A 13,392-nucleotide genomic window follows, 5' to 3' on the forward strand; every position below is an offset into this window, starting at 1 on the left:
AAAAAACAAACAAAAAAATAAGTTTTTTTTTCCTAAAAATATCTACTTAATGCACTCTTTTAATTTTTATTTTTATTTCAATAGTTTTGGGGGTACAGGTGGTTTTAGTTACATGGATACATGTAATTTAGTGGTGATTTTTGAGATTTTTGCTGTACTCATCACCCAAGCAGTGTACACAGTATCCAATATGTAGTCTTTTATCTCTCACCCCCTCCTAACTTCCCCCTCCACAGTCCCCAAAGTCCATTATATCATTCTTATTCCTTCGCATCCTCGTCGCTTAGCATCCACTTATAAGTGAGAATGGTTTTCCCTTCCTGAGTTACTTCACTTAGAATAATGGCCTCCAACTCCATCCAAGTTGCTGCAAAAGACATTATTTTATTCCTTTTTATGGCTGAGTAGTATTCCATGGTATATATATACCACATTTTCTTTATCCACTTGTTGGTTGATGAGCACTTAGGTTGGTTCCATATCTGCAATTGCGAATCGAATGCACTCCTTTTAATAGTCAGTTTTACTGTCGATCTCTTTCCCTATTTAATTACTTGAACTATTGGACCCTGAGGATCTGTCCCAAACATCTCCTAAGAAGTGCTCCAGCAGAGCGAAATCTTGAAAGTCATTCACGAAAATGTTGTTAAGAAGTGGCTTGAGCCCTTCTCTGAGCTGGCAGAAATGAAGGAGAATTACAAGAAATTCTATGAGGCATTCTCTAAAAATCTAAAGCTTGGGATCCATGAGGACTCCACTAATCAGGGACGTCTGTCTGAGCTGCTGTGCTATCACACCTCCTAGTCTGAAGATGAGATGATGTCTCTGTCAGAGTATCTCTCTCACATGAAGGAGGCACAGAAGTCCATCTGTAACATCACTGGTGAAAGCAAAGAGCAGGTAGACATCTCTCAAAGCGGGGTTTCGAGGAGGTATACTAGACCAAATTCACTGATGAGTACTGCGTGCAGCTGGTCAAGGAGTTTAATAAGAAGAGCCTGGTCTCTATTACCAAAGAGGGTCGAGCTACCTGAGGATGAGAGGAGAAGAAGAAAATGGAAGAGAGCAAGGCAAAGTTTGAGAACCTCTGCAAGCTCATGAAAGAAATCTTAGATAAGAAGGTTGAGAAGGTGACAACCTCCAATAGGCTTGTGTCTTCCCCTGCTGCACTGTGATCAACACCTGTGGCTGGACAGCCAATATGGAGTGAATCATGAAAGCTCAAGCAATTGGAGACAACTCTTTAATGGGCTACATGGTGGCCAAAAAGCACCTGGAGATCAACCTGACCACCCCATTGTGGAGAGGCTGCAGCAAAAGGCTGAGACAGACAAGAACAGCAAAGCTGTCAAGGACCTGGTGGTGCTGCTGTTTGAAACTGCTCTGTTTTCTTCTGGCTTCTCCCTTGAGGATCCCCAGACCCATTCCAACTGCATCTACCACATGATCAAGCTAGGTATAGGTATTGATGAAGATGAAGTGACAATAGATGAACCCAGTGCTGTTGTTTCTGATGAGATACCCTTACTTGAGGGTGAGGAGAATGGGTCTCACATGGAAGAAGTAGACTAGGAGTTTATATTTGGAAACCTTGTGCCCTTGTATAGTGTCCCCATGGTTCCTTGAGTGGCTCTGTCCCGTGGCCTTGAGTGGCCTTATCTCACCTGGCTCCCTCTGCAAATGTCTAGTGTTTTTTCTCTCCTGTCAGTGTGTCTAAGGCAGGAAACAAGAGCCTTAAGCCCCATCCTCTTCCTACTTTTATAACAGGATATTGGATGTTGTGTATTGTGCTTTTTTGTTTATTTTGTTCTGAAATGAAAGTATACCAAATAAAGCAGATGCCGTTTTTATGTGGAAAAAAAACACTTGCCTGTTCTGTGTGTTGTCTTTTGATTTTCTTGATGGTAACATTTGCAGCACAAGCATTTTTAATTTTGGTGAAGTCCAATTTGTCTGTTTTTTCTTTTGTCACTTGTGCTTTTGGTTGTGCCTAGACCTGGTTGGATCTAAGGAGCCATTGTCTAATCAAGTAGTTAGCTTTCAGTGTCTCCTGAGAATAAGGGCCATAGAAGAGGCTGAGTAAAGACTTGCAACAATGATATGTAATTGCGTGTGCGTTTTAAAAAATAGACTATTTTTAGAAAAATTTTCATTTTACAGCAAAATTAAGCGGAAAGTATAGAATGTCATATGTCCCTTTCCCCTGTACCACATCTGGCCTCCTCCATTACCAACATCCCACACCACAGTGGTTCATTTGTTACAATTGATGAACCTACATTGACATGTCATTATCATCCAAAATGTAGTTTGCATCAGTGTTCGCTCTTAGTGGTGCACATTCTATGGGTTTGGACAAATGTATAATGATATGGATCCACCATTACAGTATCGTACAGAATACTTTCACAGCCCTATACATCCTCTGTGCTCTGCCTATCTCATCCCTCCCTCTTCCCAACCCCTGGAGACAACTGACCTTTTTACCACCTCCATAGTTTCACCTTTTCCAAAATGTCATATAGTGAGAACCATACAGTACGTAGACTTTTCAGATTGGCTTCTTTCACTTAGTAATATGCATTTAAGGTTCTTTCCTGTCTTTTCATAGCTTGATAGCTCATTTCTTTTTAGCATTGAAAAATATTTCATTGTCTGGACGTACCACCATTTATCCACGTACTGAAGGACATCTTGGTTGCTTCTAAGTTTTGGCAATTATGAATAACGCTGCTATAAACATCTGTATGTAGGTTTTTGTGTAGACATAAATTTTCCTCCTGTTTGGGTAAATACCGAAAAGCGTGATTGCTGGATTGTATGGTAAGAGCATGTTTAGTTTTGCAAGAAACAGCTGAACTGTCTTCCAAGGTGGCTGTACCATATCGTAGTCCCACTAGTAATGAATGAGAGCTCTTGTCGTTCCACATTCTTGCCAGCATTTTGTGTTATCAGTGTTTTGGATTTTCATTATTCTAATAGGTATGTAGTGCTATTTCATGGTTGTTTTAATTTGCATTTTCTTGATGACAGATGATATGGAGCATTTTTTCATATGTTTATTTGCCATCTTCATATCTTCTTTGGTGAGACGTCTGTTCAGATCTTTTGCCCATTTTTTAAACTGGATTGTTCATTTTCTATATTGCTGGATTTTAAGGGTTCTTTGTGTATTTTGGATTATAGTTCTTTATCAGATCTGTCTTTTGCAAACATTTTGTCCTGGTTTGTGGCTTGTCCTCTCATTCTCTTGAAGTGATTGTATTTCCTTGAATTATTCACTTCACATTCACTTACTGAGCATCTTCTATGGTCTAGGTTCACCACAAGGGTCTGGGTATACAGAAGTGATTAAGACATAACCTTGCTTTTAGGCACTTTTAGCGTGATGAAGGAGAAGGATGAGTAAATAGGTAATTAGAACACTCTTCTAAGGTAAACAGTCTCAGGCTTCTTGGAAGAGGAGGCTAAGACATAAAGAAAAAGATATCGACAAAAAGCACAGGTGGGCAGAGCCTTCTGGGTGAAGGGAACACTACATCACAATGACAGAAGTAAGTTCTTGTCAATATGATAATTAGCTATTATTGCTATGGTAATAGTTTGTCTAGGCTAGAAGTAGGCACACTATGGCTGTGGGGCCAAATCTGGCCAGCCATCTGCTCTTGTAAATAAAGTTTCATTGGAATACATTCATGTGTATTTATACATATATTTTCTGTAGCCACTTTTGTGCTACAAGTAGTTGCAAAAGAGACAGTCTTGCTTGCAAAGCCTCAAATATTTACTCTCAGGCCCTTTACATGTGGGGCTCAGATTGAAGGGGCAAAGATAGACTGCTGCTTTAGTGAGATACTTTAGTGATTTTTCCATGGCAAAACCACATGGCAAAAGTCATGGACAGGTGGAGAATTGATTCCAATCACATGTCTGAGGGCATGGCAAGCTACACATATTTTTCAGGAGTAGCAGAAGTTTCATTCATGGCTGGTCAAAATTAAAGTCTGTTAAATGACAGCGACTTTCTCCCCATTTTCTGTGTCTAAGAGGAACTACACTGTAAAAAACTCCTGGCAGGCAGCTCTGACATTTTTCTTTTTTCAGAAAGGTAATCAGATGTAGATCACTTTCTTTCTGATTGTCCCAGAATAATTTGAGATGAGAAAAGAGGACATGACCTGGGGCACTTAAAGACAGGTTGCTTTTCACTAACAAAGCTGGAGGACTTTTTGAGTTCTTCTAAATTATAGGTTTATTATGGCTGGAAAGACTTTCTTTTCAGATAAAGATCAAGAGGGCATCTCAATTTCTTTGTGAGATATGATTAGCTTCCTGGAATTGCTGTCTATATAGCTCACTCGTGATGCTTACTTTTTAGGCGTTATCTACTTACATCATATTTTTCATTTCTCCCTTAACATAAGTATGCTGGGAAAAAAGTACACCCACATGCATAATTTATGTATATAATTGTATAAGTGCATATATATATATATATATCTCCATTTGTCCTGAGACTGGGCCAGGTTGTGAGGCTGCTAAGTGTGAAGTTGGTAGAAACTACCTTTGAGGGGTCTTTCAGTTTTCCTTCGGTCTGTCTTTTAATCAGCCACCGATCCTGCTTTCTGCTCCCTAACTCATTTCTTCTCCCATATCTTCCCACCCCTTCCTGGGCACGGGCGTCTTTTGGGCTTGTCACCTCTCTGGAAAGTACACTATGTGATAAACACATATGTACTGACAAGTTAAGTTTATGGCTTTTCAAGTGGGACATGAGAAGTGGGTACGACTCAACCAAAGGAAAAAAATACTCTGATAATTGAATTGTAGACAGTAACACAAAAGAGGTATTATGTTTATATTGGGGATTTTCCTAGCACCTCTCCCTTTATATTATATCACATAAACGATTACCCCCTTCATCAAACAGAACCTGCCCTTGGACTGGGCACAATGGCTCACACCTGTAATCCTAGCACTTTGGGAGGCCAGGGTAGGGGGAGGATCACTTGAGGCCAGGAGTTCAAGGCCAGCCTGGGCAACATAGTTTTAAGACCCTATCTCTAAAAAAAAAAAAGAAAATTACCCAGGCATGGTGGTGTATGCTTGTAGTCTCAGCTACTCTGGAGGCTGAGGCAGGAGGATCACTTGAGCCTGGGAGGTCGAGGGTGCAGTGAGCCATGTTTGTGCCACTGTACTCTAGCCTGGGTGACAGAGCAAGGCCGCATCTCAAACAAACAAACAAACAAACAAAAAACAAAAACCTGCCCTTGTTTTATCAGTATTATTTTGGTATTTACATAAAATATTAATTGATTATATTATATTGTTATCATCATCATCATCTAAGCTTGAATTTATTAGGCCTGGAGGGTAAACCATTCTAGGACTCTAACTCTTTAGTGGAAATTATAGCTCCTTAATGACAGCTACAAGATGTCGTGACTCAACAAACCCAGTGTATGGCGCAAGAGCAGAAGCAACCCTGTATGACATATGCTGGAGAGATATTACGATTTATTATTTCCATTTTACAGGAGAAAGTCGAGACTTACAGAGTATAAATGCCACACCCAAGTTTGTATGGCTACTTGAGGAGAGGAGGAAGAGTAGGATCTGATCTCTTTTCACCCCAAGCCCAGGACTCTTTCTTATATCAGGACCTCAGAACCCCACACAGCTTCTTCGGGGTTCCACTAAAGCGATTCAACCTAGGTTGCCCTGCCCAGGAATCAAGTGGAACAGGTGGCTTGCTTGCAGGGATTCTGAAGAACCTGCGCGATCTGCCCCCAGCAGTTCAGTTGGTAGGATCAGACTTGCTTCAGTAACCAATTCTGGCCCCTAGTGGTGAGATGATTTGGGGCTGAATTTTGCCCAAGGTTGGGGCACTGAGGGAATTGTATGTCCCTCTGAGGCTTGCAAAGGAACCAGAGTTCTTTTGAACAGCTGCATCACAACTAGGTAGCAGTGCTGCCCTCAGACCAGGACACCAGGGGCCCCTGCCCTGGGCCCCACACCTTAGAAGACCCCATACATCATGAGCAATGAAAGACAGTGATGTTTGGAATTTTTTTGAACTCATAAAATTTGAAGTGTTTTAAAAGTTTGATGGATTTTTAATGTTTTTAAAGACGTTTTTATAAGTGCGATAGCTGATTAAGTTACTGGGAATTACAGGAGAGAGATGTACTCTCCTAGGCCCCCAGGCCAGAGGATTCTGGGCTGAGAACTTGTAAGTGTGTGTTAGGCTGAGAACTTGTAAGTGTGTGTATGTGTGTGTATGTGTGTGTGTGTGTGCGCGCGTGCGCACGTGGTGGAAGGTTAGGGGACCGCTTCCACCCCAGGAAACCAGAGGAAGAGTGGCTGCTTTCATTTGAAGATGGCCATTCTAGTCTGGCACAGTGTGGTACACCTGTAGATCCAGCTACTCTCTTGAACCCAGGAGTTTGAGGCTGCAGTGAGTTATGATCAGCCATTGGACTCCAGCCTGGGTGACAGAGTGAGACTCCATCTCTTAAAAAAAATTAAAATTAAGAAAAAAACACATTAAGTTGGCTGTTCTAAATCACCCAACGTGGGTGATTAGGCAGATGGGGTGCCCCAGATAACTGTTCCCTCCTCCCCCTCTGCTTGGGTGGTGGTGTTTTGGAAAATGCTTAGAACTGCCTGGAAATCTTGAACTGTGAAAGTGTCCTTCCCGGCTCCTTGGGGAGCTTGATTTGGTCGATCTGGGGGCAGATCCAGTCACCCTGACACTGCCTAGGCATCCTTGACTTGGGTCCAGCTTCCACCATGCCCTGTCCTACAAGACCCATTCTGGTATTTAGACTCACAGACACGACTGACCTTGGGGTAACTTAGGTTTCTTTAGCCTATCCAAGGGAATGGTGGTCCCCAGGATGTGGGGTTCTGGGTGGGAAGGTATGCCAAGCTGTTGGCGTAGCTTGATTTGTAAATTCTTTATCTTTAGACTACGGTATGTGAGACTGCATTCATATGCTTGCTCCAGGCTCTGCAAATGTTACTTTGCAAAGCTGTTATAGTAGCTTTGCAGGCTTTATGATCTCTGCAATAATGTTTTGAACCCCTTATCTGGGCTACCTTCTATTATGGGTTGAATTGGGTCCCCCCAAAAGATAGGTTGAAGTCCTAATCCCTAGTACCTGTGACTATGACCTTTTTTTTGGAAATAGGGTCTTTGCAGATGTAATCAAGGTAAAATGGGTCATTAGGGTGAGCCCTAATTCAATGTGACTGATGTCTTTATAAGAAGAGAAAAACACCATGTGAAGACAGAAGACACACGGTGAGGAAATGACCATGAGGAGATAGGGCAGAGATTGGAGTGATGCTGACAGAAGCCAAGGAATGCCTAGGGGGACCAGAAACTGGAAGAGGCAAGGAAGGTTCCTTCCTACAGACTTGGGAGGGAGTATGGCTCTGACAACACCTTGATTTTGGACTTCTGACACGCAGAACTGGGAGAGAATAAATTTCTGTTGCTTAAATCCACCAAATTTGTGGCACTTTGTTATAGCAGACCTAGAAAATGAACACACTTATTCAAAGATGTTTCTGTCTGTGGCTTTAAAGAGCAGGATTGGGATGAGAGTACAGTTCTTGCAGTTCTCAGTTCTAACGTCATAGAGACAGCAGGACCACTTTAATTCTCCTGAGTTAAAGTGACCGCGACATTGTGTACTGACGCTACCCATTCAGTTTTAAAGACAGAATTGGAACAGATGTGATAACTAACTATAACCCAGGGTGATATTTTTTTCCTTGTGGTATCAAATTAATTCACTTTTATAGAAATATGCTGATGATTTGCCTTTCCAAGGGGAAGTTGTTAAACTTTCTTGGGCGAACAGATTTCTTTAGCATATAAGGTTACAGGTTGATGTTATAGACTTTGAAACTGTCAACCAAGGCAATGTGTCTCTGTATTTGCATCTATTGCCTCCAGAACATATGAATGTTTAAAGAAGATTTTTAAAATTCCAATTCAGCCCCTCCGAAGTCATTTTCAATCCTAGGAAATGGAAATGCAGCTTACACCTGTATTTCCCAAGGAATTGATGTAATGCAATTTGTATAAAATAATCATAGAGAGTAAGAGCAAAGAGTGGATCTTTGCATTAAAGTGAAATCAGCCCAGAAATCACTCTTCTCGGGGTCTGCCTTTCAGAACCCCGTTTAGCTTTTAAATAAGACTCCTCTTTCCTGACTTGCTTTGATGAGCCACTCTCATCTCAGTGATTACTCCTGACATTTAGCTGTACAATTAACTGGGGGTCGTTCTTTTCTCTTGGAGAAAGGCCATGTGCAGTGAATATGCATTTTCAAAGTGTTTCTTTGACTTGGGAGAGTGGCTGTGGATAAGTAGTTAAGATGATACCTGGAGTAAAGTTTGTGATGGAGACCCCAAACACTCACCCTTAGCAAAGCTGTGAGTGGCTATCAGCACATACTCACTCCACCTCCCTTGTAGTCCCCAATGAAAGCTCATTGAGTTACCAGGTAAGCTGGTAATTTCTTATGTCAAGGAATGAAAAATTAAATCTGATAAACTTCTCTGAGGATTGAGAACTCCATATGTAGCCCCTACAGGTGATTAAAAAAAACCCAAGGAAATGACTCACAAAAAGGATTGAAATTTTTGCAATGAGATTATAGATAATCTCATTGGGATTATCTATGGGAGTTATTTGTTCCCCTTGGCATGACTGTGCCTGGGCTAAAGCCTGGGCCAGCAGGTAGAACAGGCAGGGATGGAATAGATCAGTGAGACTGTAGCAGAGAAAAATGACTGCCTAGCAAAGATTCTGCTCTTCTTTCTAGCATAGCACTATAGTTGGGACTACATTCCCCAGATTGCTTTACATAGCAATGGGGCTACATAACATTTTATTGCCATGGCCTGTGAGTGGAAGGGTTGGTTGTGTATCACTCTTGGATGGAGGCGACTGAGAAGCAAGTGTGCCTTCTCCCTCACTTTCCTAGTCTACTGAGTATCTTCAGAGGACTGCGAGCTCCTGGGAAGGTGGAGCCATGAGATGGAAGGAGCCTGTCTCTGAATCACTACAAGGAGGGAAACTGCAGTACCTTTTTATGACCTAATCCCCAAACTCACCACCCACAGTCACTTCAGCCACATTCTATTTGTTAGAGGTGAGTCACCAAGTCCAGCCCACACTAAAGACGAGAGTTAGGCTTTACCTCTTGAAGGGAGGCATATCAAAGGTTTTGTGGACTATCATAGGTTTTGTGGACGTTAAGAAAAAAAAACTACCGTGAAAACTTATTCCAAGGTTGTCATTTTTAACCGTCACTGAAGCATGTGCTCAATACCAATTATATTTAGTGTTCAAATAAGACTGTAGACATATTTATTTTAATGTACTTTTCAGATTGATATTCATAGGGCATAGAAATTCATAGGGCAGTTTTCTTAAGTCAGTGAGCAACTTTCTTATGTCATGAGTCCGATGTGACGCTGCCAAATTTATAACTGAGTCCACTGGCAGTTAACAGGAAAGAAGATGGAGAACCTGTCATATTTGTTAGTTTTTAGTTTGTGATATTATGTAGCTAAGTGTTCACCCTGCCCTGCCCTTTCCTTCTCTGCCTTCTTGAGTAGAGAGTGGACTGAAATGGTCAAATACACTTCATCTGTGATTCATGTCTTCCAATTTCTTTTGTTCCCCTACCTGACAAATGTATCTGTTCTTTTTTCTGACAGTGGAACAGTTCTATAAGAACGCAAGCATGGTGTGTGCCTTCCTGTAATAATAGTTTTCTATTTGGAATATAAGAAAATATAAGTATTTTTTTAAATACACATTTTGTATATTTGAATCCTCATTAGTAATAATAGTAATTATATCAAAATGCCAATAATTTATTAGGGTTTAGAACATCAAATTTCTAATAGATCACATTGAAAGATGAAGTATAATGTTAATGGAGAGGACCATGGGAATGTGGGGTACATGTTTTGGAAATGTACTTTTTTCTTAAATACAGAAAGACACTGCTTTAATTGATCATTTGCTAATGAAGGAACTGGATTTAGAGAGGCATATGTGCATCCTCTAAAATACATGCACTGAAAGAAAACGAACAATTATGTTGTGAGCCTCCATGTACTTCATTGTCCTTGAAGATTACTTTCTTTTTTTTTTTTTTTTTTGAGACAGAGTCTCGCTTTTCATTAACAAAACTATGGGTGCAGGCTTTGGGAGTTCAATAAAGAACCCATCATCGCAGAGCATTTTCAATGACAATGTGACGTTTGACACTCACAACAACTCTGCAAGATACATATCACTGCTGGCAATTTACATATTCAGGAACCTAAGATTAGACGTTAATGACTTGGCTTGGACCATGTACCTAGCAAGTGGCAGACTGGTGTTTTTTTTGGGGTGGGGAAGGGGGGAGATTTTAAAAATTCAAATTGGTAATGACACATTGACATAGTTCAAAAACTAAAAAAATGTTTTAAAAATACAGACTGATAAGCTTTCTCCTCATTTGCCTCTTGGTTCCTTCTTGCCTCCTATGTAACCCCTTTCATGAGGTTTTAGAAAGAATCTTGCCAAAAACATGCAAGTATGAATATAGTTTGTAATTTACCCCCTTCTTACACACAAGAGTATATGATATATAATACTGTTTACCTTGTTTTTTCCACCTAACATTATTTCCTGGAATTCTCTCTGTAGCATTAGGTGGACATCTCCCTCATTCTCTTTTTATAGCTGCATAGTTTTCATTGTTTTTTTCTTTTCCTTCTCCTTCCTTCCTTCCTTCCTTCCTTCCTTCCTTCCTTCCTTCCTTCCTTCCTTTTTTTTTTTTTTTCAGGGTCTTGCCTTGTCACTCAGGCTGGAATGCAGTGGTGCAAACATGGCTTACTGCATCCTCGACCTTACGGGCTCAAGTGATCCTTCTGCCTCAGCGCCCCCAAGTAGCTGCGACTATAGGCGCAAGTCACCATGCCTGGCTAATTTCTGTATTTTTTGGAGAGACGGAGTCTCCCTATGTTACCCAGGCTGGTCTTGAACTCTTGGGCTCAAGCAATCTGCCTGCCTTGGCCTCCCCAAATGTTGGGATTATAGGTGTGAGCCACCACGCCCAGCCCATTGTTTTTCTTTGCATGATGTACCATGGCTTATTCAATCAGTCCCCTTTTGATGAATACTTAGGTTATTCTCATTCTTTTGCTGTTAAAAGCCCTGCTGCGATAAGTAATGTTACAGACATGTTATTGTGGGCATAAGCAGTTGGGTCTGGAGGCTAGCTGCCCAGAAATGGAGTGAACTGGGTTTTGAACCCATGACTGAATGATGTAGCGGCTCTCTCCCCACACAGCCCATGTGTGCTCACTCTTTTCTTAGCTGCAATTTGCCCTTTCCAGTGGGCAGATAATAAAACACTGTTTTGATTCTCATTTGTGATTTTTTGTGTGTCTAATTCCCTTAGGAATCTCAAAAAGGGAAAATTGAGTGAGTAGCTAGGCAGGATTATGGCATCCCAAGCCCCTTGACCTCAATACCATCAATTCTGGTTGTTAAATCCCATCTTCTTTTCCTTGGATCAGCAAGGGGTAATTTTTAGAGCAGGGCCTGGGCAAGCCAGAGGAGTTGGGAAATGCAGCAATGGCCAAATGCCATTTGGGGGATATTTTTAGTTACCTAAATAAATTGTATTTCCACAGTGTCTGCAGAGCTTATGGTTTGTGTGCAGTAAATAAAATGATGGAATGCCATGAGGGAGCCTGGCCAGATGACTCCATTTGTGTGCATTCTGTTCCAGAGGAATCCCTTCAGCAGCAGACGGCTCCATGTGATTCAGTGAAGGCGCACAAGCTGCTCTCCAACCGCCGTGGCTTCTTTCCTGTTCTGGTTATTGCATGCCAGTTTCACCACACCACACTCAGAGCAGTTTCCCAGAGAGCGTGGGTGTTAATGATCAGGAGGAACAGAGTTCTGTGATCAAGTGAATTTTGGAAATGCTACGTCGAACAGAGTTAAATAAGGTTCGTTCCCATAGAATATGTTAGCACTGCTAATAATGTATATCAAGAGGGTGGTGTGTTAAGTAGGGTTTTCCAAACTTATCTGAACACAAACTCCTTTCGTAGTTAAAGAACAACCATTAATATCAATCTTTTGTCCCTCAGCTCCAAATCTGCACTTTGTTGCCCGGATTTTGATTCTGGGATGTTTGCTCCTTGCCGAATGGCGTGATGCTGAGCTTTGTTGGTAGAGGCTGCTGGGGTGACTCGGGAGAAGGGCAGGGCTTCTCTTTCTAGTGTTGGTATGCTTTGCTTCTCCTTGTTCCCATGGCAGTGGGCTGGGCATGGGGGATACCCAGTGGAGCTCATGCCAGTGAGTTTCAATGGCACCTCCGTGGGCAGCTTCATGGCAAGTTTTGCAGGTGCCCCAGCTGTGGTGGGCTCAGTGACAGCCTCTTCCATAGGTGCCCTGGCTGACTTCCCCATGCGCTCAGCAGGACCCCCTGCAGGTGACACCTTTGTGACTTTCTGGAGAGTCTAGCCATGCCAGCTTCCCAGAAAATTCAACAGCATTCCCAAAGGGAAGCTTTGTCGTGAATTATCAGGACTCCAGTGGGCAGTTTCCTTCCCACCAGCCTTGGCCTGATGGCCCATGTTGGGGGATTCCAGCTTGCCAGCTGTGGCCCATAGTTTCCGGCCAGGGCTCTCACTACACAGACCAGCTGTGGTCCAGTGCAACCCCAGGACAACCTGACACACTTCTCCTCCACCAAGTGGGCTGTAGCCCATCTTCTCCAGTGAAGGCTGAATCCTAGCCTTGGGGAGGCCTCTCTTGCATCCCATTTCAAGTTTGTTTCTTCCTTAGTCTCCCTTAGCCTGAAAGCTTGCTTGCTTTCTTCCTTCTTCCTTTCTACTTTCCTTCCTCCATCCCTCCCTCCCCCTTTCCTTCCTCCTTTCCCTCCCTCCCTCCCTACCTCCCTTCCTTTACATTTGAGATATAATTCACATACCATACAATTTACCCTTTCAAAGTTTACAAGTCAGTGTTTTCACAAAGTTGTGCAACTATCACCACTATGTAATCCAGAAGATTTCCATCTCCCCAAAAAAGAAATCCTGTACCCATTAGTAGTCACTCCCCATTCCCCATTCCCTGCACCAACCCTAGCTCCTGACAACCACGAATCCACTTTTAGTCTCTAGAGATTTACCTTTTCTGGGAAGTTCATATAAATGTACTCACATGTACATGTTTTTTTGTGTGTGTATGTGTCAGGCAGCTTTCACTTAGCATAATATTTTCAAGTTACATTCATGTTGTAGGATATATCAGAATTTCTTTTTTTTGTTTGAGACGGACTCTTGCTCTGTCG

General features: G+C 42.0%; 1 pseudogene; it reads left to right on the top strand.

Moving 5' to 3' along the window:
• Positions 1–1,198: 1,198 nt before the first annotated feature.
• On the top strand, positions 1,199–1,572 carry LOC103231652 (putative heat shock protein HSP 90-beta-3; annotated as a pseudogene).
• Positions 1,573–13,392: the final 11,820 nt, after the last annotated feature.

This window comes from Chlorocebus sabaeus, chromosome X, assembly GCF_047675955.1.
Source record: "Chlorocebus sabaeus isolate Y175 chromosome X, mChlSab1.0.hap1, whole genome shotgun sequence".
In the NCBI taxonomy this organism is placed as follows: Eukaryota; Metazoa; Chordata; class Mammalia; order Primates; family Cercopithecidae; genus Chlorocebus; species Chlorocebus sabaeus.